The 26673-nt window shown below is 36.4% G+C and overlaps 2 protein-coding genes across 5 annotated transcripts in view; one reads left to right on the top strand and one right to left on the bottom strand.

Annotated features, from left to right (window-relative positions):
* wge (winged eye) overlaps nucleotides 1–4074 on the bottom strand; it is a 64107-nt gene extending 60033 nt beyond the window's left edge. For both annotated transcript variants that reach the window (XM_066281370.1, XM_066281372.1), the window contains exon 1: nucleotides 3743–4074. The gene's annotated coding sequence lies outside the window, so the exon portion shown is untranslated. The remainder of the gene's footprint in view (nucleotides 1–3742) is intronic.
* Nucleotides 4075–24101: 20027 nt separating this feature from the next.
* The window catches only part of LOC136338739 (uncharacterized), a 41185-nt gene continuing 38613 nt past the window's right edge, over nucleotides 24102–26673 (top strand). For 2 of the 3 annotated variants that reach the window (XM_066281411.1, XM_066281410.1), the window contains exon 1: nucleotides 24102–24294. The gene's annotated coding sequence lies outside the window, so the exon portion shown is untranslated. The remainder of the gene's footprint in view (nucleotides 24295–26673) is intronic. The other variant, XM_066281412.1, reaches the window with a different exon arrangement.

Raw genomic sequence — 26673 nt, 5'->3', positions numbered from 1 at the left:
TGAGCCGTTTTAATATAGGTTTAGTTAAGTTTTGCAAGTTTTTTAAACGCTAAATATTTTGCAGCATTTAAAGAATGAAGTGCTCCCTCTCCGAAGCGAGATTTCATAGCGGTTTTTACTAAAGGATTAATTGTATACGACGTAGCATATTTAAAATTCACAGCAAACTTGAGTTATTTAATCGAGTAAAATCTCATACAACGTAAACTTCATCAGGGCTAACATACGCCCTAACGACGTTTATTCCGGAGATATATCCCACACACGTGGGCGAGGGTTCGTGGGTGAAGTTGCATAACACGAGGACATTTCACGGAGCCTTCCCACTATATGAGTATTAAGCTCCATCGATATCTCCATATTAAACGAAACGTCCACGAGGAGGTTGCAATTCAATCCACGAATTCTGATTGGAAATTATATCTGAATATAACGATATCGGTTCATGAGATTAGAGAAGAAATCACTTCCCCACATGTTTGATATTCCACACCTCCTTTTGTCCGAGGCCTTATTCCTAAATAGAATATAAGGAAAAAGAGGTAAGTTACGTAGCAGCGGAGGATAACAACTTGTTTCATAAATCGTCGTAAAACTGAATTTGTTATCTGCGTCACTGACCTGAATTCGAGCCACTACACTCTTCATGTTCAATTCGGAAATTGCAACTCGACATCGTTTTTAGCGTGGCCCGGAGATCTTCGATACGACATCAACGCGCAAATGAATATACGATTATTTTCCTTCATCATGACGCCCTATTGCCACGTTGGGTAAAAATTCCAAAATAATCTCCAAGGTTAAGAGACAGTTTAATTGTTTTTCAACCCATTTGCCAATACACAAATTAGAGTCACCCTAAATGTTTGAATGGTATCTTATAAAGCACAGTTGAAGTCAAAAAGTTAGGAAAATATTTGGGAGTGACAGAGTAATTTAAGCCTACAGAGAGAACAAGAATTTCCGGCTCAGAGAGGTTCTTTTTGGACAGATTTATTACTGTTTTTGCAGCTACATTGTTATTTTTAGTATTTAACGTTCGTCCGTGCCCTTAGCAAAGGAATGTCATTCTCAGTTAGGTTTAATTCAGAATAATATGCAATTCCACCCCATCGTATATGCGAGTCCTTATTCCCAAATAGAATCTAAAAACAAGCACATTGTTACATAAGAATGTTGGACAACGTATTTGTTTTACAACATCGTCATAAAACTTCATTTTTTATCTCCGCCACTGACCTGGATTTGAGCCACTGTGCTTTTCACGTTCAGTTCTGAAATACTAGCTCGACCATCATTTTTAGCTTGGCCGAGAGTTAAATGCGCCAACCGAATATTCACAATTGTTTTCAACCGCCATAGCGTTTTAAAGCCACCTTCAGCAAAAATGCCGGAATAATTCAATGTTTAGAGACAATACACAAACCAGAATTTATTCATGAAATATAGCGGTTTAGGTATTGGGACATAATACATCATTTTAAAAGAAATTTAATTGTCCTTGCAAATCCACAGGGTGTACCATTCGAACAAGCGCACTTAAGGCAGGTTTAATGTCTAACCGTAAAATAATTGATTTTGGGCCATTGAGACCATTTGAAGGTTGTCACTCAATTCTGTGAACCACAATGGCGAGACGTCTCTCAAGTTTGGGTAAGTCTTGTGCCTCGCTATGACCGTTTGGATCAACTAGGATTGACCCCTGATTATAGTTCAAATCTCCTGCCCTTTCGTCCTTCCCAATAGTGTACACCCGCATGGACAAAATAAACATGTACATGCACGCTAAAGCAGGCAACTAAATACGATATACGTACTAAGACGTGTCGCCAGGTATCGCAACAATTTTTTCCCATTTAACTTCAAAGAGCTAGTTTTTTTTTCAAAAGTGTGAAATATGATTCAAAATGGTGAATTTAAGAGGATTAGTATAATTATGGGATAGTTTAATCCGCCTAAGGGTTTAGCTACCCTCCAAATGTCGTCCCAGGCTAAATCTGATTACAACTGAATCCAACGTTTGTGCCTCTCATTTGGACATCTATTACTCAAAAAGCCAGCAGAGTTCCATAGAAATATATTGAAAGATGCTTTTGACACTTAATTTATTTGAATCAATAGTAGGAAGGCTACGCGAGAGTGTGCGGCAAGGCATCGCACCCTTTCCTTTTTTGAATATTTTTAATTATATGATTAATATACTAGATGGAAAAATTATTAGGTTAAGATTCGAGTACCTTTAACCAATTCTTTCACAAATACAGCCTCGTATATGTTGTTCTATGGATACTCTCAATTTGTTGAAAATTTCATCCAAAGGAATTAACGGTTCGACATGTGACTCTGAGCCTGTTTTTGATTGTTTTTTTCTTTATATAAATACAAATACAATTATTATTAGAGAACTATTAAAATGATTCTGGTTTCACTATCCTGAAGTGGTATTTGTGTATTGTATAGTAAAACAAGTATCATAAACACATGTTTTTTTAGTTCTATGGAGATTCGTTGTGTGGCTTACTTTACACATTTTCCCCTAATGCCGCTATTTTATAGAATTCTCTTCCAGTCATGACGGAACGTCAGAAGTTTTATATTGAAAATTTCATTTATGAGACCATCTCTAAAGTCGGTATGAATGGCAGCAAAGTAGATTATCATGCAATTTTCTATTTTTATTACTCAATAGAGATATCAATACATTTTTCACTAAAATGAGTTTCAGAAGTGACAAAAGTATTGACAGTCTCTGAATGACGTTTTAAGGAAAGCTCAATTGCGCTATTTATGCTTGAATAGACGCTTGGTTGTCATAATCTGATTTTAAATGGGTTGGCTATGTCTGAATATTTTTTTAGTTATTTGGCTTTATTGCCTGATGAAGAGTCTGCATTAACCTTAATAGAGGAATCGTGGAAACTTACAGTACAAGGCAACAGAATTAACTTAATGGCAGGAAGTTTTAATGAAACTAAAGGAGCTAAAGAACTTTGGAACATGGATTTTTTGCCGTTCCAATGATCCCAGACACATCCCATTAAGCGGTTTTCCTTGTTCCAGCTATTGCAACCACAAAAGGTAATAAATTAACACGTGAATATTTGTTTGGGATACTTTTGCTCTTCCATCAAAGTGTGATTGTTTCCTAGCTGTTGTGATTTCCTTCTTATGTCGTTTATTGAAGTAACTAGCATCCGAATTAATGCTTCTTAGAAAATTCATTTTCTGTTATGCTAAAGCAAAGAAGGGATTCTGTTGGACTAGCCTTATTTGCAGCATCAATCTTCTCTCTGCCCTGGCTTTTTCTTTTATATTACATACACTAAAAATGTATTACTCCTGGCTGGTTTCCATGAGAGATAGTGGACGTTTACGCTTTTTGAATAGCCTTTTGAAAGACTATTCAACAACCTGACCTCATTAAACGCTACTTTTAGTAATCAATTCAGTTCTGTCATATAAGCGTAGTTCAGAATGGTTGTATTATTGAGGTTATCATCCTGAGATGCATCCAGCAAGAATTGAGATTCTATGACTTTCACATATATTTAAAATTGGAAAGGAGGAGGCCCCATTGCTTTCCGCTTTCACAATTTCGCATTGAATCGGGAAAGCTTTATGGTAGTGCAGAGGAGAAGTCTCGCTGGGTCACCTCAAATTTGAAGCAAAGCAAAATCAAGCGAATGGAAACGACTGCACGTAGTTAAATCCTCCGGGAACTGTTAAAGAAATCTAGACTTACATGGTAAAACTGTCTGGTCACTCCTGGTCTAAGTCGTTGTGAGTAATCCACTTCCAATCATCGCTGACTACACAAACCAACCAAAAACATAAAATGAACATCAACTTAACATCACAAAGCGTCACATCTTTCGTCAAAGCGTCGATTCACAAGCGCGGATGTCGCTATGCGATATCACAAATGTACGTTACAGTTTTTTCGAAATACTTTCTATGACCGAACCTTTAACCGATGAATATTTTGAAAATGGAGTAAAAACACACGAATTTCGCCGACTAAATCGCGTCCGTTTGTTTCAATCCGAAAGCATGACGCTCGATCACTGATCCGAGAGGAGGGAATTTCTCTAGAACCGGAATCGATCGGGAGTTTTCGTGTAACTCCGCCTGTACATTCTTCGTTCCGTTTTACATCCAACGTGCAGGCAGCAAAAACAAAACAGCTGAACGTTGCTCGGAGAGGTTCGCGGGTTAGAAGGGGAAGGTGGTATACGCCATAAAAGCTGGTGCGATGGGTATTTTTTGGTGATTGGTGCAACGGCGGCCGTTGGTTGGTTGGAGATTGTGAAATTGATGGTTAAATGCAAAAAAACATGGTGTTTTTACGTGGAACTCAAAGGTGCATGCCATGACCAATTTCATTGCTCATAATTCAAATTTAAATTAAAGCGATTTATGCTGCTTTTATGGAAAAACACGACAGTTATCATGGAAGTATTTATGTAAGACGGAGACCGAAGGAGCTAATCTTATTTCTTCTACAAGTGATAACAGATTCATGAAATATTTGAGTCTTAAATCAAAACGGGGTGTAAATTCCCATTAATTTTAGCAAGCTCGTCGACTTGTCCAGAATACTTCGATATGCAACAAGGGTGGTTAAACACTACAAAGTACAGACTCATTCAGTCTTATACAAGTCCATCTGATTCTTACTACCCAAATCTCGAAGAAATCTCTTCTCGCGTGAATTTTCTCCCGGCATCTGCATCCGCGCCCCCATAAACCTCATCAAATCTGCCCTCGGAATATCGGACGTTAGAACTCTAGATATCAGCGATTTTCGGGATTTTATAACTAGTCTTAGACGAAACGTAATATCGGCAATTTGGCGGCGAGTCTTAATATGGTACGGTTCACCATTCAGTCAGCTGACTTCCCAGAGGCCCTTTATCCATTCATATTAATTCAAACAAGATACCTCATCACACGTAGTTAGATACCGTAAGATGCGTGAAGGTCCAGCTAAAATATGAGAAGTAATACTCACTCGAGCACTCAGGACCACCTTACAACTTACGATCGTTGCGGAATACTCAAGAAAGTAAACTTCTCCAGGTTTTTGGAATTCGAGCGATGTGTGCTGATAACCGAAACACCACCGCAATCACAAGAAAGCACAAAATGCTAGTATATCAGTCATTTATATGGAGTGTTTCTTAATGATGTACGGATATTTTAAGATGGATTCTATATGAAAAAATAATGATAGTTTGTTACATAAACCACGTTCAAAAATGTCGTTACGAAAATATAAGGCTATAAAGTTTTAGAAAAAAAAATGGAACCTAATTAATATTTTTGAGGCCGCTTGAGGTATTTCAATGATATTTGGTATTTAAAAACAGTTTAAAAAAGGGCATTAATTGCAATAAAAATGTAGTTGAATTCAAACTTATTTAAAACTATTTTAGTACGACAAATAAAAAAATAGAAAATTTAACACATGAATTAGCGTCGTAATGAAATATGAATTATAACGAACAAAAAAAAACTATTTTTACAACAAGTGTTGAAAATGACAGAATACGAAATACTGTGAAAATATTGGAAAGAGTGCACAATTTGATGAAAATAGGGGCGAAAAGCTTGCATACTAACTGAAGAGGATCATTTTCAACACTTGTCGTAAAAACCGGTTTTTTTTTGTTTCTTGTTTGTTATAATTTATATTTCATTACAATGTCAACCTATAATGTGTTAATTTTCTATTTTTTTATTTGTCATATTAAAATTGTGTTGAGTAAGTTTGCATTGAAATGTATATTTTTATTACCATTTAGGCCCCTTTATAAACTGTCTTTACATACCAAATTTAATTGAAATATCTCAAACGGATTGAAAAATATTCATTAAGTTCCATTTATTTTCTAAAACTTTGTAGTCCTGTATTTGCGAAACTGAGTTTTTGGAACATAGTTTATATAACAAACTATCACTAATTTTTCATATAGAATCTCATCTTAAAATATCCTTACATCATTAAGGAACACCCTGTATGTCAAACATTGAGAAAACAAGTCATATTTCCTCAGGCAAATTTTTATAAAAAAAACTCGTCCATTAATGATCCGGATTAAAGTATGATGTTCGATTAAGACAGTTTTGACTTCGTGAGTGATTTCGTAGCTCCACAATTGTCGTCTGAAGTTTCAGTTTTTGAAACGCGAAATGACACAATAGCAAGACTGTAGCCAGTGAGTAGGTGGTCCGAATTGATTTTCAGAATTTCGAATCTCATTCATTTGTCGAATTCGGTAGCCACATTCACATAAAAGCATCTGATTTCCATGGCGAGCTAAGATTGTTAACAAGGGGGAATAGCATATATCCGTTATGTGCCCAAGAGAGATTGGATACCGTAAGAAGTATGAAGGCCCAGCCAAAATGTGAGAAGTAATGCTCATTGGAGCACTTGACGTCTTAAGTTCCAGGAAATTACCACTTACGACTATCACGGAGTTCTCTAGTGAGTATACTTCCCTCGGGTTCAGACACAGTTGCTCAAAACCCAGTCCCAGGGTTATGAGGTAAAATGTGGGACTTTATGTAGTCGAATTTGTCACGTTCGGACTTGTCTCTCAAATTCTGCGGCACTTTCTGTGCTACAAAAAAACTATTGATTTGCTGGAAAAGAAAATTTCTAGCATGTGCCTATCTACTTTCGACTTGTCTTCCAGGCGTCTGGATACAATCTCACGTTCATTAGCCAATAAATGCTCGTGTACCTATCTCTGGTCAATATCTCTTCTGTTTAAACAGTTGTTAGATTTCTCACCCTACTTTCATACTCTGACCTGTGTTAACATACCTCACCTGAAACAGAACTAACCTGGACTAACACTTAAATTACTGTTTTAAGAGACACTCGATCTCTTTCGCTTTTGCGTAAGGTATTCATCAGCGGATTATTTATCATAATCAGTGGGTAACGTAATATATTCCCTGAAAAAGCACGTATGCAAATGCGATTACTAACTGCATTTGAAGCATTTAAAACGATAAAACGAACAAGCACATTTAGCATTCCTGGGGGTTTGCCGACCGTTCGAGCATGACGAGCCGGCCGAAGATTGAGGTTTTTAGTTGTATGACAAATTCAGCGTTTTAACGACTAAAAACCCAATCATTAAGGTCATGGCTAAGATTACCCACTTGATAATCTTTGAAGTGAACCACTGCCCGCGTACCGAATGTCGTTGAATTGCGTGGAGTTTTTTTTTTTTTTTTTTTTAATTCAAGAAAAGTATACAGAAATTTATTTGAGGGCCACTTCGTTAGACGGCAACTTGAGAATGAGTAACTTATTGTTTAACTCAGCCTCAAGGTGATAATAACTCGGAGCTAAAAAGCAGGTAGGCGTAATTTCAATACTTATGGAGATTAGGTTTCGGCTATTAAGTTGAACGAAGGTTTGAGGACCTTCTCGGTTTTGTTTACCTGACTAGGAATAGCCTCCGCTAAAGGTGGCTAACAAACTTGTTATTGGGGTTGAAACGTACCGTACATGAACACTTAGCCTCTTAATTTTGCCTAAACCCCTCTTAAATTACTTAAATAATCCAGTTCTTCATTCTTTGGAAAGTCATCGTTATGCAGTCTGTATAGATTTCGATTTTTTTATCTCCGCCTGAATTAAGCCCCAGGCCTGAGCGGTAATCCAACTACAACCTGTTCCCGGCATGGGCGTTCTTTGAGCTCATTATTTCACGTATTATACTAAATCGGACATCGCTTGTGGCATCAAAGTTCACCAGCATTCATTTCTTTTGACGATTCTTCGATTTATTATATTGCTCAGTGTAATCGCGGTTTCTTAACTTGGGAATCGAGCAATTAAGAAGAAGCAATCTGGTCAGTGGAAGGAAGCAAAGTTCAATCTTATAAGCGCTTATACAGGGTGTCTCAGAAGTTTGGCGTAATCGCTGAACTTTTTACCCTCCACCTCCTAATAAGGTGCAGTGGGGTGAGTGCGTTACCGCGTTACCCCTGTAGTAATAAAAGTAAAAAATGTATTAGTTAATAATTAATAAATCCTTTTAACAGTGATTTCAATCCAACGACGTAGATGCAGAGCGTTATTTGTGTGGTTCCCCTGTGTAGGTAAATTGATTAGGCTACGCTTCAATCAAGGTTTCAACACAAGTTCGATGTCCCAATTAAAGTACCTAATTTTTTAGTGAAATGCCCAGTTCTGAATTGTAATTTTTGGTAAGAATAAAGATTTATGATAAAAGTTTACATTTAAAGAAGAATCGTGAATTGTTTTTTAACATTTTTTGAGAAAAGCGCTGGTCTGCTCGTACGTTGGAAACTTGTATACATGGGGCAATTGCAAACTAGCCATTGGCGCAAACGCATATTAGACCTCAATCACGTCAAATATTTAGTTAAATGCAGGAAAGGAAATGAAAAATATAACAAAGAGAGTCAAAGTAAAATCTGTCGAAGAGATAAAAGAAAGGTTAATTAGAGACAAGCACAAAATAGAAAAAAAAACAGAATAAAGAAATCCATCAAGCATAATTCTGATAGTGTCGATAACGACAATAACTTGTGTACCATCTGCAATTGCGACTTTTGATTTTATATTGATCATCGATAATGGATTCAATGCGTTAGTTGTATGCAGTCAGTGTGCGGCATTTCCAATAGAGGTTCTAAAAAAGAAACAAGATGAATATGGGAGATACATTGACGAAGATTAATAATGCTTAGTAATCTGCAAAACTATAATTAACAATTTACTTTTTACTCTATGGCTTTTTACGCTATAAAATTATTGAGTATATATTAAACAATTTTTAAACTTATTTCTTGTACTTTTAAATTTTTTAACTTTTTGTTTTTAAAAAAGTGTGTAACTTGTAAACTAAACCGGATTTTTTAATGCCGTAAAAAGCACTGTGCAATTGAATTATTACTAATTTTTCTGTTGGTCTTCGACTTATGATATACAGCGTCAAACCATTTTAAAGAGGCGTGTATACACGTGCTCCATTTTCGGAGCAAGTACAGAACAGTTGACTTTTTTGCATTTTTCTATAATATTGAATTTTATGATGAAAATGTAATGTTTTCGCTTATTTTAATTAAATAACAGTAACCCAGGATGCCATAGATATTAAAAAAAAACAACTACTTATAAAAATAACAAATTATACATATCAATGTATATCAGAATTTAAAAAAAGAGCCCCCACTTATTCACTGCAAATTAATGATTCTTCACCATTGTTTCGCAGACAATGTATAAAAAAGTAGTAAAAATTTGGTCATATTAAATGGGACACCCTGGATATTACCTCATTTTTAGGTTCGCTATTTGCTTTCACTTTAAATTCCCTTAAATATAAATTAGTGGTCCTGCTTCTTTGTTCAGAATATGAGTTTAAAAAAACCTCAGTGGCGTTCAAGATAAACCTTCAATTAAACAACGAAGCTTACTTGTAGGTAATACTAAAAATTCGATACTGCTGGATTTGCAGTTGTAATTTTAAAAACAGTACTCATACAGAACTATGATCAAAGTCTTAACAAAGGAACAACTGTATGACTGATCATACGCCAGGACGCCATTGAGGATTGTTTACCATATACGAAAATGGACAGTATGTATTACTGGCACTATAGCACTAGTCTACAGTGAAATCGTATTCTGAAACTAATTTTGAAATATTAATATTATTTTTACATTTAGAGTGTGTGAATTAATAAAGAAAGCCAGTTTACGTGAAGAAAACTTTTTTAAAGTCACAGTTTGTAGACCGGTGTAATTAAATCAACTAAAATGCCTACATTATTTTGAATGAACCCAGAATTTTTCGTGCTTGAAGTCCATTAGGTATTGTGACCCCAACTCAATTTACTATACCTGTTTAATTAATTTTTAAACCAGGACCTTGTAATATTCCCCATCATACAAACATGTCACGTATCGATGTCTTATCAATAAATGCCATTTGGAGGGTGCGCACACCCTGTAGGGCGATGAAGCACTTAGTAGCAGCACGAGACCAGTCGTCTGGTTTTGTGTTTCCTCGACGAAGAGGGTTTTTGGGATCTGCATTGCAGAGCGTTTTTGCACATTACCGTAACGACATCCAATTAAATTGCATTTAAAGTGTTTAAGGTCACGTTATTAACGTGTTGGTAATCTTGCCAAAAGGGCTAATTGCACTGAGACCAAGAGTCCGATTTTCCACTCCGACCGCCTTAATAATAATTGTGCCCTTGCAGTAGGTGGGTGCACACCACTGGTTTAGCTGCGTTCTAAATCTCCCAATTTCGATTTATACGATTTTCATTGGGGGCCGATGTGTGCAAAAAGAGAGTATATGTTTTGTGAAGGAACAGGGATTGCGTGCGCAGTTCCCAAAACTCTCTCAATTGTCTCCAGTTGCCGCCGCTGTCAATCAAATGTATGCCACATGCGGGGCTTCGGTGACGTCATCGGCTCGCTCGTCTGGAATAATTCCCGAGGATGTATCCATGGAGGGGAGGAAGACCGACAGGCGACGTCCAGTGAGGATGTCCTAATTGATAGCGACAGATTCCGGGAAATTCCAGCGACGCATGGTGATGACCGAAACACCATGCGCCGCTGGCAGAAAAGCATCACGTCTCATTTCAAACGTTGCGGAAACGATCCATATTTTCTTCGGATAATTTAAATAATCTTTTACAAACAAACTCGTCCATTAATGATCCGGATTAATGTAAGATGTTCGATTAATGCATGATTTTGACTTGGCGATTGATTTTGTGGCTCCACAACTGACACCAGAAGCTTCAATTTTTGACACTTGCAATGACACAACAGCAAGACAGTAGTCAGTCAGATGGGGGCCCGATTTGACTTTTTGAATTCCGTTTCTCGTTCGTTTGTCAAATTCGACCTTTGTATTCAGAACCAAAACGTCTGATTTCAATGGCGAGCCAAGATTGTTAACAAGGTGGAACAGCGGATATCCCTCATGTTCCCAAGCGTAAAATACCGATACAATTTCACATGTTTCCAGACTGGCAGACAGACGGGACATAAAAAATAAATTCTATTCGATGATATTTTTAGCTCACTAAAACTAAACAATCGATACTGATAAGGTTAACTTTATTCCAGCAAGCCCCTTTGATGTGGAAACATTTATTGCAACATCTTAATGTTGTTTGGTCTTTTAATCGACCTCAGACGTCATATCATTTGATAAAGCTTGAATCTATTTTGACCAAACTGGTCAATAACGCGATTTCTCGACCATCTGCTCGTGCGGAGCCGCAAGTAAATTCTTGTTTTATACGAATACACGCGTTCAAAGTCTGTAATTTAGAAAATAAATTGCTTCCGCTAATGTAATATAAACAAATGAACAGTTTTTGCTAGCCATCGGAGCAAATTGTCAATAAAGAAACAGACAGGCTCCAATGACTCTTTGCTTTGTATTTCCCGCAGTGTAGGACTTTTTGCATCCCGTCTCCTATAGCATAATGTGCGGTTTCGGTTAGCAAAGAGGTTTCCGATTTCATGAAATTTGTTGAATAGAAAAGTTTTTCCATGCTCCGCGTCGAGAAGAGACACTGCAGACGTAATTTCGTTGCTGAACATTCGATTCTAGATTTCCTTCGCGGGCGGTTAATGGACGTCCAGATGGCCGAAGTGCGTACGCCTGGATCATTTAAAAATGATGATACGCGAAACTAAAGTCGAAAACTGAGAACAAACATCTGTTACTGGTCCTTCAACGCACCGTACTAATAATTCTCGAAAGGCTTCCCTCATACCAATTTCGACTAATTCTTTGTACGGGCCCCACACATTTCGGTCTATTATTGTACGGCGCTAAGTGTGTTGTAGATGTAGCGGCATTGGCGTATCCAATTTCCAGGCCAGGGTGTACCATTATCTTACCCCCCAAATAGATGACATTAAAGTACACTTCTGTGCGACCGTTAATGTTTATTCAGGCCCAACTCACACAATAGGCACACATTCGTTTAAACCAAACAATATTTTTGGAACGCCACTGAGTATGAAACCACCCTCCGCCCGGTTTTGTCTAGCGTCGATGGTCAAATGAAGTAAACATCCGTTCTCTTAAAAAGTCTCACTTTCGCGCCCCGCATTCGGCTAACTCTAATAAAACCTTTTCTCAAAATAGATGGTTTTAACAATCTTATGGTAGAGATACCAGCAAAAATGAAGAATTTTGACTTACGTGAGAATATTGTGGGTTTCCTTCGTTGGTATCCATGTTATGATGGTCAACGAAGGGTCAGTGTGGAAACCTATTGAATGGATATATACTGAGTGACATAAAAAAGAGAACCCTCCGTAAAAATGGTTTAATTTAAATAATTTTTGGTCTTTTCTATGTTACGCAGTATAATTTTAGATTAATTCACATTTCATTAATAATACAACGTGCCCACAGTAGGACACCAAATTTGCAATTCGAACATAAAATAAACGACATTAGAAGCGCAGGTTCTTCCTAAAGTCGCAAAACATGCCTGAAGACACGATTTTCAGGCTTTCCTTGCTGCTTCTGGAAACATGAAGCCAATCTTCGAATGTGAAATTTTGCATCTTCCTTAGAAGTCAGCGAAACAGGTTTCGTCACCAATAAACTTTCTTAGAAATAGATAAAATATTTCTTCAGTATAGCAAAATACGTCGGTTTGTAAAGATATGATAAAGAATATTGATCCGTAAAGTGTAGAGACTGTCTAAGTTGATAAAATATATTTTCTACAATATCTCACGAATAATACACACGAAATTCCCCCAACCCCTGCACATAGATATATATAATATACATACACAAGGTGAGTTGGGAAGATCGTGCCAAACTTACACAAACTCAAAGAGCAACAAGAGCGTATTGCACATGAAAAATAAATTGTTTCGTGTCTTTCTTTAATATAGCTGCAACATTTCTACAACGGTGAATTAGTGCGTCTCGAGTGTCCACTTTTACTCCATACACCTCATTTTTAAGTCAGCCCCACAAACAATAGTCTAATGATGTTAGGCCTGGAGATCTTAGAGGCCAATAAACAGAATCATCGCGACCGCTTCAATATACATATAATAGTAAGATTTCATTTAAAATTTTAACGTTTTGACCATATTTTGGTATACAAGTTGGCTCCATTTTTGTGGACACTTTATACAAAATTTTAGGTAAAGCTTAGAAGCATACTAAAATATAGACCATCTGCAGTTTTGTAACAAAAAAGAATTCTCAAATACCTTTCCTCATGTTAAAAATGTGCAATTCTGCAGACATTTGCGTCGATCAGCTCCAACATTCAATTGCATATATCTCGTAAACTATTACTTCTAAGAAAACCAATGTATTAATAAACTTGCATCAAAATCGAAAGTAAAATTCAAAAATGCAATGATATATTGAGTAGTTAATTTCAAAAAAGGAAAGCAAGTATTCACTTCCGGAACATTCGGAGGTTTAACGTGATTGAAAATATCCCGAAAGCTCCCACCAAAGCTTTTACCAAACCACAAAATTTTTGTAACTTTGCTATTCATAATTTTTTCAAAACACCTAAAGGCAGTTACCGATGGGATACCTTGTATATACGTCTCCTTCTAAAATAGGCCTACTAAAATCTCAGTAGACGTAGCAACTAAAAGAGTGTTTAGTAGGCCTTAAACTTGGAGTTTCACTAGGCTTTAGGTTGAATCGGCAAACTGTTATAGAATTTATTGTAAATTATTTAATAATGTATTGTTACGTTGGTTAGACATTCTACTAAAAATGAATCGTACGTAATCTCTGGAAGTAAACCAGGAAACCAGAAAATTCTTAGAAAATTGGTAAAAGTTTATTTATTTGTGACTTTTCCATGCATTGGTATTTGGGGTTAAACACTGAGCAGCAATGGCGACTTTTAAGAGAATTATTTAAATGGAATTTTAAGACAAAGTATTGTATTGTATTATATTGGCGCATAATCAGTATAATCCCCTCAGAAAAATGACCGCTTCACTCGTCGCGCAAACTTCTTCATCGAGGACGATAGCCTCCATTATAAGCTCATCCAATAATATACTATTAAAAACACGCAAGGCAAAAAGTTTAGAAAATTGAAAATCAGCATCCACATTATTAACTTAAATTATTAATGAAACACAAATTTAAACAGTCATAAACTTTTTGCGAGGGATATAATTTCTATGCGTCTTTTATGGTCTGAAGAGTCATCTTATGACCTTCCACAGGTAATCGTAAAAAGTTGATTAAGTTCGATACGATCTAGAAGTGACTTAAAAAAGATATACAAAAATACCTTCCTTTTCTGGAAACTGACGGAATTGTATTAATTTTTTGTTTTTGTGTTAAACTATGTCTTTTTCTGATTGTTAACACAGAATCGATTTCGAATCGATAAAAAACTCAATGGCGGTATTAACGACCTCACAAAATTAAATTGTATTTTGTATATAGAAATAGTGAAAATACGTAATAAAAAGCACTTATAGTAATAAAAATAAATTATGCAAATTCAATTATTAACACCCGGCAACACTCCCTCAACAATATTATGTGTAACCCGGCGACACGTGTTTCTTCTCATTGGTTTCGTCAGACATGTGTGTGAACAAAATAGGCACACGCACACATTATGCTGCGCATAACCATACACATGCAGGTGTCCCCTGGAAATGATGCAAAAAAAGATAATACGAAATGGCCTGCGGTTTCCAATATCCTTTTTTCCACCCTTTCCAGACTACCCCTGCATGCCTATGTGTTTTCAGCCATGCGCAACATATACTACTCTTTCTAAACATATCCCTGACGAAGCCAATAAGTAGAAACATCAATTGCCTGATTGTCTAACATCCTCTTTCCTTTCTGATCGAACTTTCATCAAATCTTACCAAAACGCCGTAAACACTTTTTAATCACTTAGAATCATCTGTGCGAACAATTTTTTACTAACACCGATGTGTGTGTTGTGCAATGGTCCAAGACTTTGTTAACGAATTTAACGTTTACTCCAAAAGGCACATGCACAAAAAATCACACAAATATACCTAACACTCCAATTAACCCCTTCCTCTCGTTAGTCTTCAAATTCACTCTCTCACCAATAGCTTTTAAGCAGTTGTGCATGTTTGCAAAAAGCAGGTATTTGCTTTGTGGTTGTCTAAGCGCTAGTTCGTCGTTCTTCTTAAAATCTTTTTACTTCAAGTCATCTACACATAGAGCCTACGCAGTAAGGATGTGCAACAATACGCTCAAATTGGAATCAGCAGGGAGGACTTTAGGTGAATAAAAGAGTAAAGTAGCAACTAGCCTTTTTCAATGTTCAAACGTAACAGGGCTCCGAGAAGTGTAGGTGTTTCAAAGTATTTGTTATTATTCTAACATGTTATTATTGTAAAATGATAGAAACGCCCATCATTTTGCGCTCTATGGTTGCTGCAACAGTGGTCATGTATAAGTGTGATATCATGTAAAAATTGATTTATGTCTCGCTTGAGGGTGAATCAAGCAAAATTCTTGAGAATTTTTCCTGAGTCACACATCTTTGAGTATGACTAATCGACTGCATGTTCTTGCAACCTGTGGCAATGCATTATTTAAAGCAAGGTACTGCACTATCCGTGACTGCGTAGCAAAGTAATTCGGTGAAACGCTATTTCAGGTAAGTTTCCAGCAAAGTGTTGTTGTTTGCAAGGATGAAACAGTAGAAACATTTTCAACAAAATGGCTGAAGATCACTACGAAGACAAGAGGACCTATTTCGGACGTATTCGTAAGATGGGACAGTATTCTAATATTTGCTCCATGCATGTCCTCAACGTCTTCTTCGCCAGATAATTCTTCAAATTTTCGAAAAATTGTTATTTATTGTCGTGAAAAAAGAGAATTAAGTAAGTTTTGATTGAACTATGCATATTATTCAACAAAATCTCCCTCTCTCATTAGGAAATACCAAAGAACTTGTTGAACTTGCCTCATTGGACTGTCTCGCATGTGAGCACGATAAATCTGGATATACTGGATAAACTCTTCGAGTAATCTATGTAAATTATTCAAAGAGTGATATTTTTTTCTAGAATGACTCAAATAATTTGTGGTTAATTAATACGTTCACACTTGAGGAAACGAGTAAGAGTTTTTGATGAAATTTATCACATCTGTCTAGCAGAGGATCGATAAGTAATCAAACAAGAATGTTTGTGTGCTCTAAACAAATCATTACTGGAAGTTTCTAACCTGCTAGGTTCTTTTACATTAAATATATTAAAACACTAATATAATCAAAAAAATAAGGTAAATTTTCATTTAGTCTCACGGGTACTATAAAATTAAGATTTTTCTTATAAGTTGGTAGCATTGTCTATTCGCCTGAAGAGGCCAAAATTATGGGCAGACAATTCTTGGTTTTCCACCACGATAGTGCATACTGTCTTGCTTCTCCGAGAACGTATTGCCAAAAATTCGACCCATATCATTCCACAACCACCGTATTCACCTGATTTAGCACCGTTGCACTTCGGCTGTTCAACAAACTCAAGACCGCTCCGGGGGTACCGTTTCGATTCAATTGAGGAGATAAAAGCCGAATCGAAGAAGGTATCGAATACCATCCCGGAAAAAGACTTGTCTGACTGTTTCGAAGATTGGGAAAATTGATAGCACAACTGCTGGATGGGGAGTACTTCGAGGATGTTGAAGTTTATTTGAAAGAATAACTAGAAGTTTTTTATTTTATAAATAAACTCACCTTATTTTTTGGTCGCAGTGGTAGGTACTCGTAGTCGTGTATTAGAGGTAGTCCTGAGCAAAACTATACCAAGACCAGATTTGCCTCTCTCCTATAACATCAAATATGGGATTGAGGACTATGAGGTCTCGTCTGTTGTGACAATGATACTTCAAGGCTCTTGCCAGTTTTTCCTTTATGCTGTAAATTCAATAAAATGAAAATTAATTTATTTTAAAATTCCTGCATAGATTTTTCGAAGCGCTCGGACGCGTGAACTGACCATTCGTCTATACTGTTTTTTTCTGATCACTTGTAATTGCATGCAACCTTTTGGGAAGATGTGCCACATTAAAAAATATGTAAAATCATAATCAAAATAAGGGGCAGCCGTGCCATTTAGTTTAAGTTTGCATAAAAATTGTTTTTGCCTGCATGGCATCGTCGGGTCTTGTCATAGAAAGATTATAATTGCAAGCTTTAACGACGCGCGGCATCGTAAAATTTGATTAATGACCATTTTCCCTTACAATCGAAAAGTACCCGTATTCCTAGATCAAAATGGGCCTCAAATTGCCGACCACACTTCTATACACTATCAATAGGAATGCAGGTTCCTTAAGTGTTTCGCTTTGATGACAAACCTGTAGGCCATAAACTCGATTGCTGAAACCGATTAAAGGGACGCCAATAGTTATTTACGTGCAAAGGGCTGAACCAAGCTGAAATCAGAAGATTACGCCCGCGGCCGAAATTTGAGGCTCGATATGCAGCAGGGGGCCTTTATTCAGTCAAGAGCGTCATCCTTCTTTCTTTACGGCCCGTTGCCGTTAACGATGGGGCGTAAAGTTATCATTTTTAATCGCCGGTAGTCAAATAGCTAAAAATAATATTATCCTACTTACATGTAGAGAATATAAAAAATATGATTTCTGCGTAAAATGTTTTACGCATCACGCACGAATGATGCGCGGACATCATCTCCTTTCAGACCTCTAAGCGTAACTAATTGCCACAACTTCTAGTAAAAAACATCGTCGGATATTCGGAATTATTCTTCTTATGATGGCGTATGTTAAAAGTAATGAGCCACCCCGCAAATTTAATATATTTTAAATTTATGCCCAAAAAACACGTCTACAATATTCCAAATATGAGGGTCCCCGAATTTCACATAAAATCTGAAATATCTATTTAGGTTTTTATAAATCCTGACCACTCAGCATAAAGAAACCTAGGAAACCCATGTAACTACATCAAAGTAATAAAATTAAATAAAAAACTGCAATAAATATTATTTATCATACAACTCTAACTCGAACTAATCGAAATTAAAAAATAATAATCTCACACGCAACAAAATTTTAATAAAATCTGTTGATACCCCGCATTCAGCAGCAGTAATCGCTGTTCAACTGTTTAATATTAGCAACAAAAATGAAGTGTATTTCCATATAAGCTTACGTTACTTATAGCATTTTTTCAGTGAGAAAGTTATAGAGCAAAAATCGCGACGGGTGCAGAACTACTTAGGCCCCAGCCATTGAAAATCAATCAATTAAAAATACGTCTACATCTGAATAAATTATATCTGTCATGGCTATGTGAGTTATGCGACAACGCTATCGAAATAGTGTAAATTCTTCAATAACTTGACAATTAAAAAATCTTCATATGTTGCAAAAGTTCGCCGAGCTATGAAAACAATTTACTTAGTACCAACTTGCTTTTGTTATTCACAAACCCATAGCATATGAAAACTTGTCTTTTACATTCCGTGGCACATTCTAGGGGGCGCGACCTCCTAGGTGACTCTCGAATGATCCCAGCACACCCTAGCGGCTAATATATAAAGAACGACGCCAACTGTAAATCAATAAAACTCTGTTAGTCTGCTCTGCACTTCTTGGCTTTAAAACTACATTTCATTCGAAAGAAACGACAGTCAATAGGACTTCATTAGCAGCCTACAATTTACTAATTTTGAATCAATATGCGAAAAACCATTAGTTAGAGTCGTTGGTATACTCTAATATCGCCCTCTATCCGAAACAGCCTCCATCAAATGTACCAAATATGGCCCTCCTCATGAAATTATTATCGGTGGGCGGACGTTCTCGAGAGGTCCGCCCAGCTTTTCGGTACGCTCCGCCCAAGATCTCCAGCGGAGTTGGGTGATTTATAGTTATCAATTTGAATGATATTTAAAAGCGCCTTTAGCGTGTCTCACATGTGGAGGCACGCTATAATTAATACCTCATTATGAACGATGTTTTTTATTTATGGCACATTCGTGGATTGGATATGGCGTGGGTTATGCAATGTGTTGCGTATGTTATGCAGAAGGTAGAAGTTAATTTATTTAAAGGGGGGTTTCATATTGCTGGCCTTAGAGGGTTTTATCGATACCTGGCGTGGTCGGTGTTAACGGGTAAATATAAAAAATGGTGATAGCGATGGCGATGGCGATAACTTATCTATGCTGATTGCATCTAGTGTCAAACCCCTGCACTTATACTGTAAAATATAATAGACTACTAAAAACTAATATACAGAGCTACTAAATTTCAGAGCTGTGGGATCAAACTATAAGAAATCTAAAGGTGATAGATCGGGTGGCCTAGGGGGCCATGGATTTGAACCACCTTTGTCAACCCAATGTCGTCCGAACTAATGAAATTTAACTACAACATTTTGAACAATCACTGTAGTGCTATTTTATACCAATAAACTTAAATAAAACATACTAAAACTCGACGGAAACAGTTTTATATACATTGTTTTAATGCATCGTGAGGCCGTAGCACTTTAAGAAGACATTTGCAAACATGGGTTCTCATAGTCAGATGTCTTCTATTGTTGCACTGGAGAATCTCTAAAAGCTAGATACCATAGATTTGAAACACCCTGTATGACTAAACTAAGATACTGTAGCAGAATTTGTGGTATTTCAGGCATTTGCTAGCGTACTTACTGAAGTCCAGCACATACATAGCAGCATATGTCTGCTGTGTATCTTTTCGTTAATTTTCCAAAAATATTTAATTGAAAACAGTTTTTTTAATTTGTGCTTTTCGCTGTAAATCTCGTTAAAATGGAATAATCCGTTAAAAACCGTTAGCAAGTAGCATCTTACAGTTAAATTTGTTCAGGAATAAGTGAGAAAAACTTCAACATTTTAACTGATTGTTTCAAAAATATGTTTGAAGAAAAATCTTATTTTTGAGGTACAGGTAAAAGTCTTGTAAATAAATCGAAAAAAAAACCGTTGCAGAATTGCGACTGTATAAAACCCAGCAACGCAGCGGTACCTACGCAGCCACTAAAGATTCGTTTCGCAGTACCACTGGGAAGAAACGGTTATTTCTCTTACCTGCAATAGTCGTAATATAGTATCACTTTAAAGTTTTCGATGATGGCGGTTCTTTTTCAAAAAAATGCTGTTATTACTAATATTCATAGAAGTGAAAGATGAACTCAAAAATTTAATGATAAATAGAGCATTCCTCTTAAAACCTGAAACACTCTCATTTTTGCATATTTTTTTAAATATAAATAATATTATAGAATACGCAGTGGCTCCATCAGTCTTCTGCAAAAATAATTAAATTTCACGCGTTTTTGATTTTGTTGCTTCTCTTATAGATCACTGTGCATTGATTGGCGAAAAGCACGACAAAATCCGATCGTAGCTACCGAGAAATCTGAGAGATGGCACTGTAAAAGCTAAACTTGTATATTATCGAAATATCTGTATATATATGTTTATATATATACGTTATGTATATAAATAGGAGGGTAGATACCCCACAGTTTTATAACAATATTGGCATTAGCTGAAGTAACTCAGATATTGCAGAAATTAATCACCTTCAAGGAAACAAATTTTATGTTTACATTACATGGGACTTTCTTATGCAAAACTAAAACTTTTTCCCGTCGTTATAGAAAAATTTGAATTGCGGCCGATCGTACATGTAAAAGTCGTAAGGCAAAAGCCCGAGCGAGAAATCAATTTCAGGAAAGTATGTCTCGACAATTTCCAGGAAATTTTGATACTGTGTATGGATCCTCTTTAACTTTTTAACCACCGGAACGACGTTTCCCTGAAAAGCTTTGTTATCAATTCCGACCAGTTTGTCCTCAAATTTGTTTGAGTGTAATTAATGAAGTGATTGTCAAACTTTTTGAGCTCCTTTTTAGGGCTGTCGCCCTCCCGTTTGTTGACATACGGGGAGCGCCAACTAATACGAAACAAAGCGGTTTTCTGGGTCATTGAAGTTATGCAGAAATGCTCGGGCACACCAATTTTAGTATGAATGGGAAAATTTATTTATTAGAAGTTTATGGCCATTTCGTTTATCCCTTAGGCAGGGAAAAAACCACTGCCTAAATTTTAAATGACAAGGGGATTCAAGAGATATAAATAAATTAAAGGTGTTTTGAAGGGTTTTATGGTTAAACCTAAATTTCTTATTTTGGAACAACTGTTAATAAGCAAATCGTTTATTTCTGTATAAACGCTATTATGAAACTTAAAGCGCAAAAACATCTAAATCAGTTTTGGAAAACGATATCCATTAACTTCCTGGCAATGAAACACATTTACTTCGAAACGCTGCCCCAGAATCTGGAGTATTTCGAGGCTTATTCGGCGGCGTTTATCGACAATGCGTCCTTGCATGCTTTCAAGGTACCTGAATAAGTGGCATAAACTTTGGGTTTGAGATGACCTCATAAAAAGAAATCTAATGGAGTCAAATCTGGGGACTGTGGGGGCCTTTCAATTGCACTTTTTCTACCAGTCTAATGGCCAGGAAAATTTTCGCCCAAAAATTTCCGAGCCGCTAATGAACAGTGCGGTAGTGCACCATTTTGTTGGAATGCTAAAAGATTTTATGACTAATATCGAATATTTTCTACAAGATCTACTGATTGGGAATAAGCAACGTTTTTTTCGCTAGTCAGATTTCCGGAAATCAAATGTAGCATTTAAAATGTTGGGAGTGGTTCTTCTCCTGTCTAGAGGGTGAAGAAAATCACCATAAATTTTTAATTTAAAAAAACCTTCCCCTTCTATTTTTAACTTGACGTATCCGAGTATTTCTATATAACTTCTTCATCCACCGAGAAAACAGTTCTGTTTTATTTTAGTTGACGCACCCTGCATAACAACACATCGTTAAAATATTCCTTTCCTTTCTGTTGGGTAAAGTACGTTGTGAACAACCGTGAATGCAAAGATCTTCATCCAAATTAATTTTACCCCTTTTAGGATATATTTTAAATTCTGTAGCACGCAAAAAGTTACAAGCGAATCTGGCAAAACTATGATAAATCGATTGAAGTTAATATACTAATAAATCCCTCAATACACAGATTTACCAGGCATATGTATCTCATTAAAAGTTAGATATCTTCTGCTCTTGGCATTGCATACAACGCAAAAAAATCAGTAATTTTTTGTCCTCTGTCGCTATCCATTTTCAGGCAGTAGCATCACATGACATTTTCTTAAATAGAACTCATGCGGGAAAGTGCGCGCATGCGAATTACAAAAAATGCAATATTGGTTTGAAAAACAACCGCCGTATTAGGAAATATCAAACGCATCTCATTTGCACTTTTAGCACGTAGAAATTCCATTGGTTGCGTTTGGGCTCCCATGTGTAAAGGCCGCTTAAAACACGAGATTAAAGCTCATTTTAAGTGATCCCATGCAAGAAATGAAATTGGTAAAAAAAAAACGTCAAGTAAACCTGTTTTTTGTTGTGATATTGGGCGATATCTCGAGGGTCGATTATTATCGGGCAAGATCGATCATGCCCTTATTTGTGGCTGGAGAGTTTTACCGCTAGGGACTTTTATGACCCTTTAAATGAAATTATCGAATCCTTTTATGGAAATATCATATTTTGGAAAATTACGCAAACTGCTACATACCGCATTAGTTTATGTCGAAACGCAAAGATTGGGTTTTTCAGGGTTGTAAAGCAACTGCTAGAGGCGCATTTCTTAGAGTAATCCGGAACTCGTTATTCTAGCTGTAAAGAGACCCAATTTTCGTTGTGGGATGATATGACTCGAGATCAATAGCTCTCTGATTATATTCACGAGATATATCAGACAATACATAATGTATCAAGTTTTGCACTTAAGCAGAGTTTTGCATTTGTCTACATTGTGCAGCCTGAAGCACATTCGAAGTTAATCCGTTACAAGAACCGGACTATTAAAGTTTCACTACACGTATTGCCCTTGCCAGGATATTAAAAGACAAAGGGAAGTTGAAATTGCATGGAACTAATTTGAATATGCAATACTGCAAATAAAAAGTAATGACCTGAAAACGGCATAAGCACATGGCGGTCAGCTCTAATGCAGCTGACACACATATTTACACAAAGGGCGCAAAAATGGGAAAAACTGAGTGCTTATAAGATGCATTCGAGGCCTCGACCGTGTCCACAAGAACCCTGTGCCAAGTGCATTGCCCCGGGATACGTTCACGATTTCCTTTCGTTCATCAAACCTTAATCCTGAGACGTTCGTCTAAGTGTTCAACACTAGGTTTCCTCTCAAAGTCTGTCAATAGTTAAAAAAGGAATTGTCGAATACGAGGAGGACAGAGAATATGATCAAGCAATGCAGGAAAAATCACAGTTTTTTCTGCCACGAAAATGCTACCAATATTGTAAATGCCATTGGTGGCCATCGCTGGGTTTGCAGGCATTGTTGAACTGAGTCTGCCCCTCTAGTGCTGGTTGTTCGATATTTCAATCAAAAAACCAGGAAGCAGCCATAACGGCCAACGTCCACGAGTACTGCCACACACAGGTTTCAAAACCCTTTGAAGTTTCGGAATAATTTATTTTTCGCAACTAGTGATGGAAAGTGTTACTTCTACAAGTGGTGGTGAGAGTTTTAATTTTTGCGTGTTTGGCATTTCAACCTACGTTTAAACAGTTGGGTTTAATAAATTTAATATCGAATGCATTGCCGTGAGTTGTTCCGGTCTCAATAAACACCTAAAAGCATGTTCTCTAACATTCTCCGGCGAAAAAAGAAAACGACTATTTTCATTCAGCGTTTGGTTTGCAAATACTTGATTTATTAAAACTCGAAAAATCTAAGATAACTTTATATCGTACGTGAAACAGAGAGAGTGATTGGAACCACTCGGTGGTCTCAGTAGCTTCCTTGTCCCCAAAATTAACAATTTAAAAAGAGGAATTCTGGAACGTATCCCAAATCCAGAGCAAAATTATGGCGCGGCAACGACATAGAGCCAACGCCGAGGATCAATAAGAACGGAGCCGCCCATTTCGAGTCCTCTTCGTTTCTCTATCAGTCGTTTTAGAGCTGCTGCCTCTGTGCCAATGCGTAGTACTCAGACGAGCTGTAGTATTCGTATCGCGGCGGACGTTTTATTATTTTAGTTTTGAAGCCCTTTGAGAGCGCGATTTAGATTCCCGTATATTAAGGACTCGAAAAAAAAAGTGGTTGATTTTGTGAATGTATATTTGTTCATTGGTAAGTGTAAGTGAGTAAAAATTGTATTTCACAACCTTGTGCGGTATGATGCGCATTTTAATAATGGACGCATATTTTCGTTTTGAAGCTACAACCACTCCTGTATGAAATATATTATGTTTGTTTGTAGTTAAATGGATGTGAGTGCCTAATTATACTACTAATAAGCACTGAAGGCGATGCAGCTATTTAACCGGAAATAACCTGAACTAGTTGATAGGTTATTTAGTTTGATAAAGTTATATCAGAATTCTATACAGGTTTTATTGAATTTGTTTACTGCTATTGTCGGAGGAACCACAGTGAAAATAACAAATATATTCGTGATAAGCATATTTATTCAGGACTGTTAAGAATAGGGAAGAAAGAAAGACCGAAATAACAATGCGGCGTTTGAAGGGGCTTGAATTGCAAATCGATAAAATCAATAAAATGCCCACATCAAAGGGTGGCTTAACCATTACTCAGTTAATTTCCTTTAAATTAAAGAAATTTTTGAACGTAGCCATTGGGTGGAAGATTACTGCTTACTGAAATAAGTAGATATACGTATTAAAACCATGGAAGCTTCCCTAATGCCTTACTATGTAGCGTAGTAGAGTTTTCTTTTTTCGATCTCATGATGATTTCCTAATGGATGGATTTCGGAATCAGGCTTAAAGAGCGAAAATTGTTGTCATATAATTCAGAGTATCCGAGAAAAATCACATCCATTTTATCCATTTTATATGCGGATATATCATCCGAATTCTGATCGTTCAAGGGTGACTCTTTGGGAAATTTTATCTTTCATATAAGCCCTGTAGTATACAAGAAAGTTTTGCAAATTTGATAGAAGAGCACTTAATTTGGCATTCAGTTCAGTAATAGAATGCGTGCTCTATTGCGCGAGAAACTATAACTTTATAACAAGGCAAACGGAAATTTGATAACGAGGTAAATACAGCTTTTGAACTGCAAATTATGGAATATGTGTTGTACTAGTAAATGTTTGATTTTAATGAGCTCTTAAGAGGCTCTAGACATGCCACAAGTAACGTCAATACAGCAGAAGTGATATTTGAGGTTTTTGTTGTAGGTAGTTAACTGATGTACATCACGAGATTGTTTTACGTGCGAAGATAGTTCCAGAACTACCTTACCTGATATACAATATATATGTATATGTATATATACATATATATTGTAAAAAATCTCCATATATGTATATATACATATATATATGGAGATTTTTTTCTTAAACATTTTCTTAAATTTGCATTACCACCTTAAAATGGTTAGGTTTGAAGGGTGGGGGTGCTACGTCAATTTGTGTTTGTTTTAGAGTCGTTTTTAGTAAGCGCTTTTAGAGATTTTGTGAACATGGAAAAAATTAGTAATCGATACATGATTCAATAGTTTCATTTAAAAGGTCTTGCATAAAAACAGCGTTACAGTGTTGGCCATAATTATTGCAACTTTTAAAATTGATTTACGTTTTTGTTTAAATCGAAGGGACAAATGCGCCACCCTGTACAAACATCCTTTATTGAACTACCTTTACTTATCAGAGAAAAGGAATGTATTATCTCTTTTTATATTCACTGTTATAAACAAATTATGTTTCTATGTCGACCAAAATTATTGCAACTAAATTGTTTTGCTTGAATAATTAACTGTAACAATGAAAAATAAAACACATTTTTAATATTTAGTGTAATTTCCTTTAGTCCTCACTACATTTGCCATTCTATTTGGCACAGAATCAATTAATTTCTCAATTATAGCTCGATCCATTTCCGACGCAGCTTTTGATAAGTAATTCGAATAGTTCTGTGGCATTTTTAACTTTTCGGTTCGGAATTTTCTGGTTCAATATTTCCCATAATTTCACAATTGGATTGAGATCAGGACTTTGGGTTGGTCACTTCATAACAGGTATTTTTTACTGTTCTAACCTCTCTCTGACCAATTTGGAAGAATGCTTTGGATCGGTATCGTGTTAAAAGGTTGAATTTAAGCGGCGTGACCACATTTTTGTGTAGAAGACCCATACCAAATGGTGAAAAGCACCCCACACTATCACAGATCCTCCGCCGTGTTTCACAATGGGGCAAGTGTGTTTTACGTCCAGTCTCTGGACTTTAGGTCGCCTTACGTCTATCACACCATCACTTCTAAATAGATTAAACTTAAACTCGTCATTAAATATGACCCTTTTCCAACTATTTGGTGTCCAGTGAATGTGGTTTGAGCAAAGGCTTTTTGGCAGGTCTCTAACTATTAAAACCATGTTTACAAAGTTTTCCCCTTATTTTTCGATTTGAAAGGCCAGATGGTCCTGGCTGATCGATTTCATCCAGGACTTTCGTTGAAGATAGGAAAGGACTTCTTTTCACA

This window comes from Euwallacea fornicatus, chromosome 4, assembly GCF_040115645.1.
Source record: "Euwallacea fornicatus isolate EFF26 chromosome 4, ASM4011564v1, whole genome shotgun sequence".
Lineage (NCBI taxonomy): Eukaryota > Metazoa > Arthropoda > Insecta > Coleoptera > Curculionidae > Euwallacea > Euwallacea fornicatus.
The sequence above is the reverse complement of the archived record's forward strand: the minus strand, read 5'-3'. Positions and strand labels throughout refer to the sequence as shown.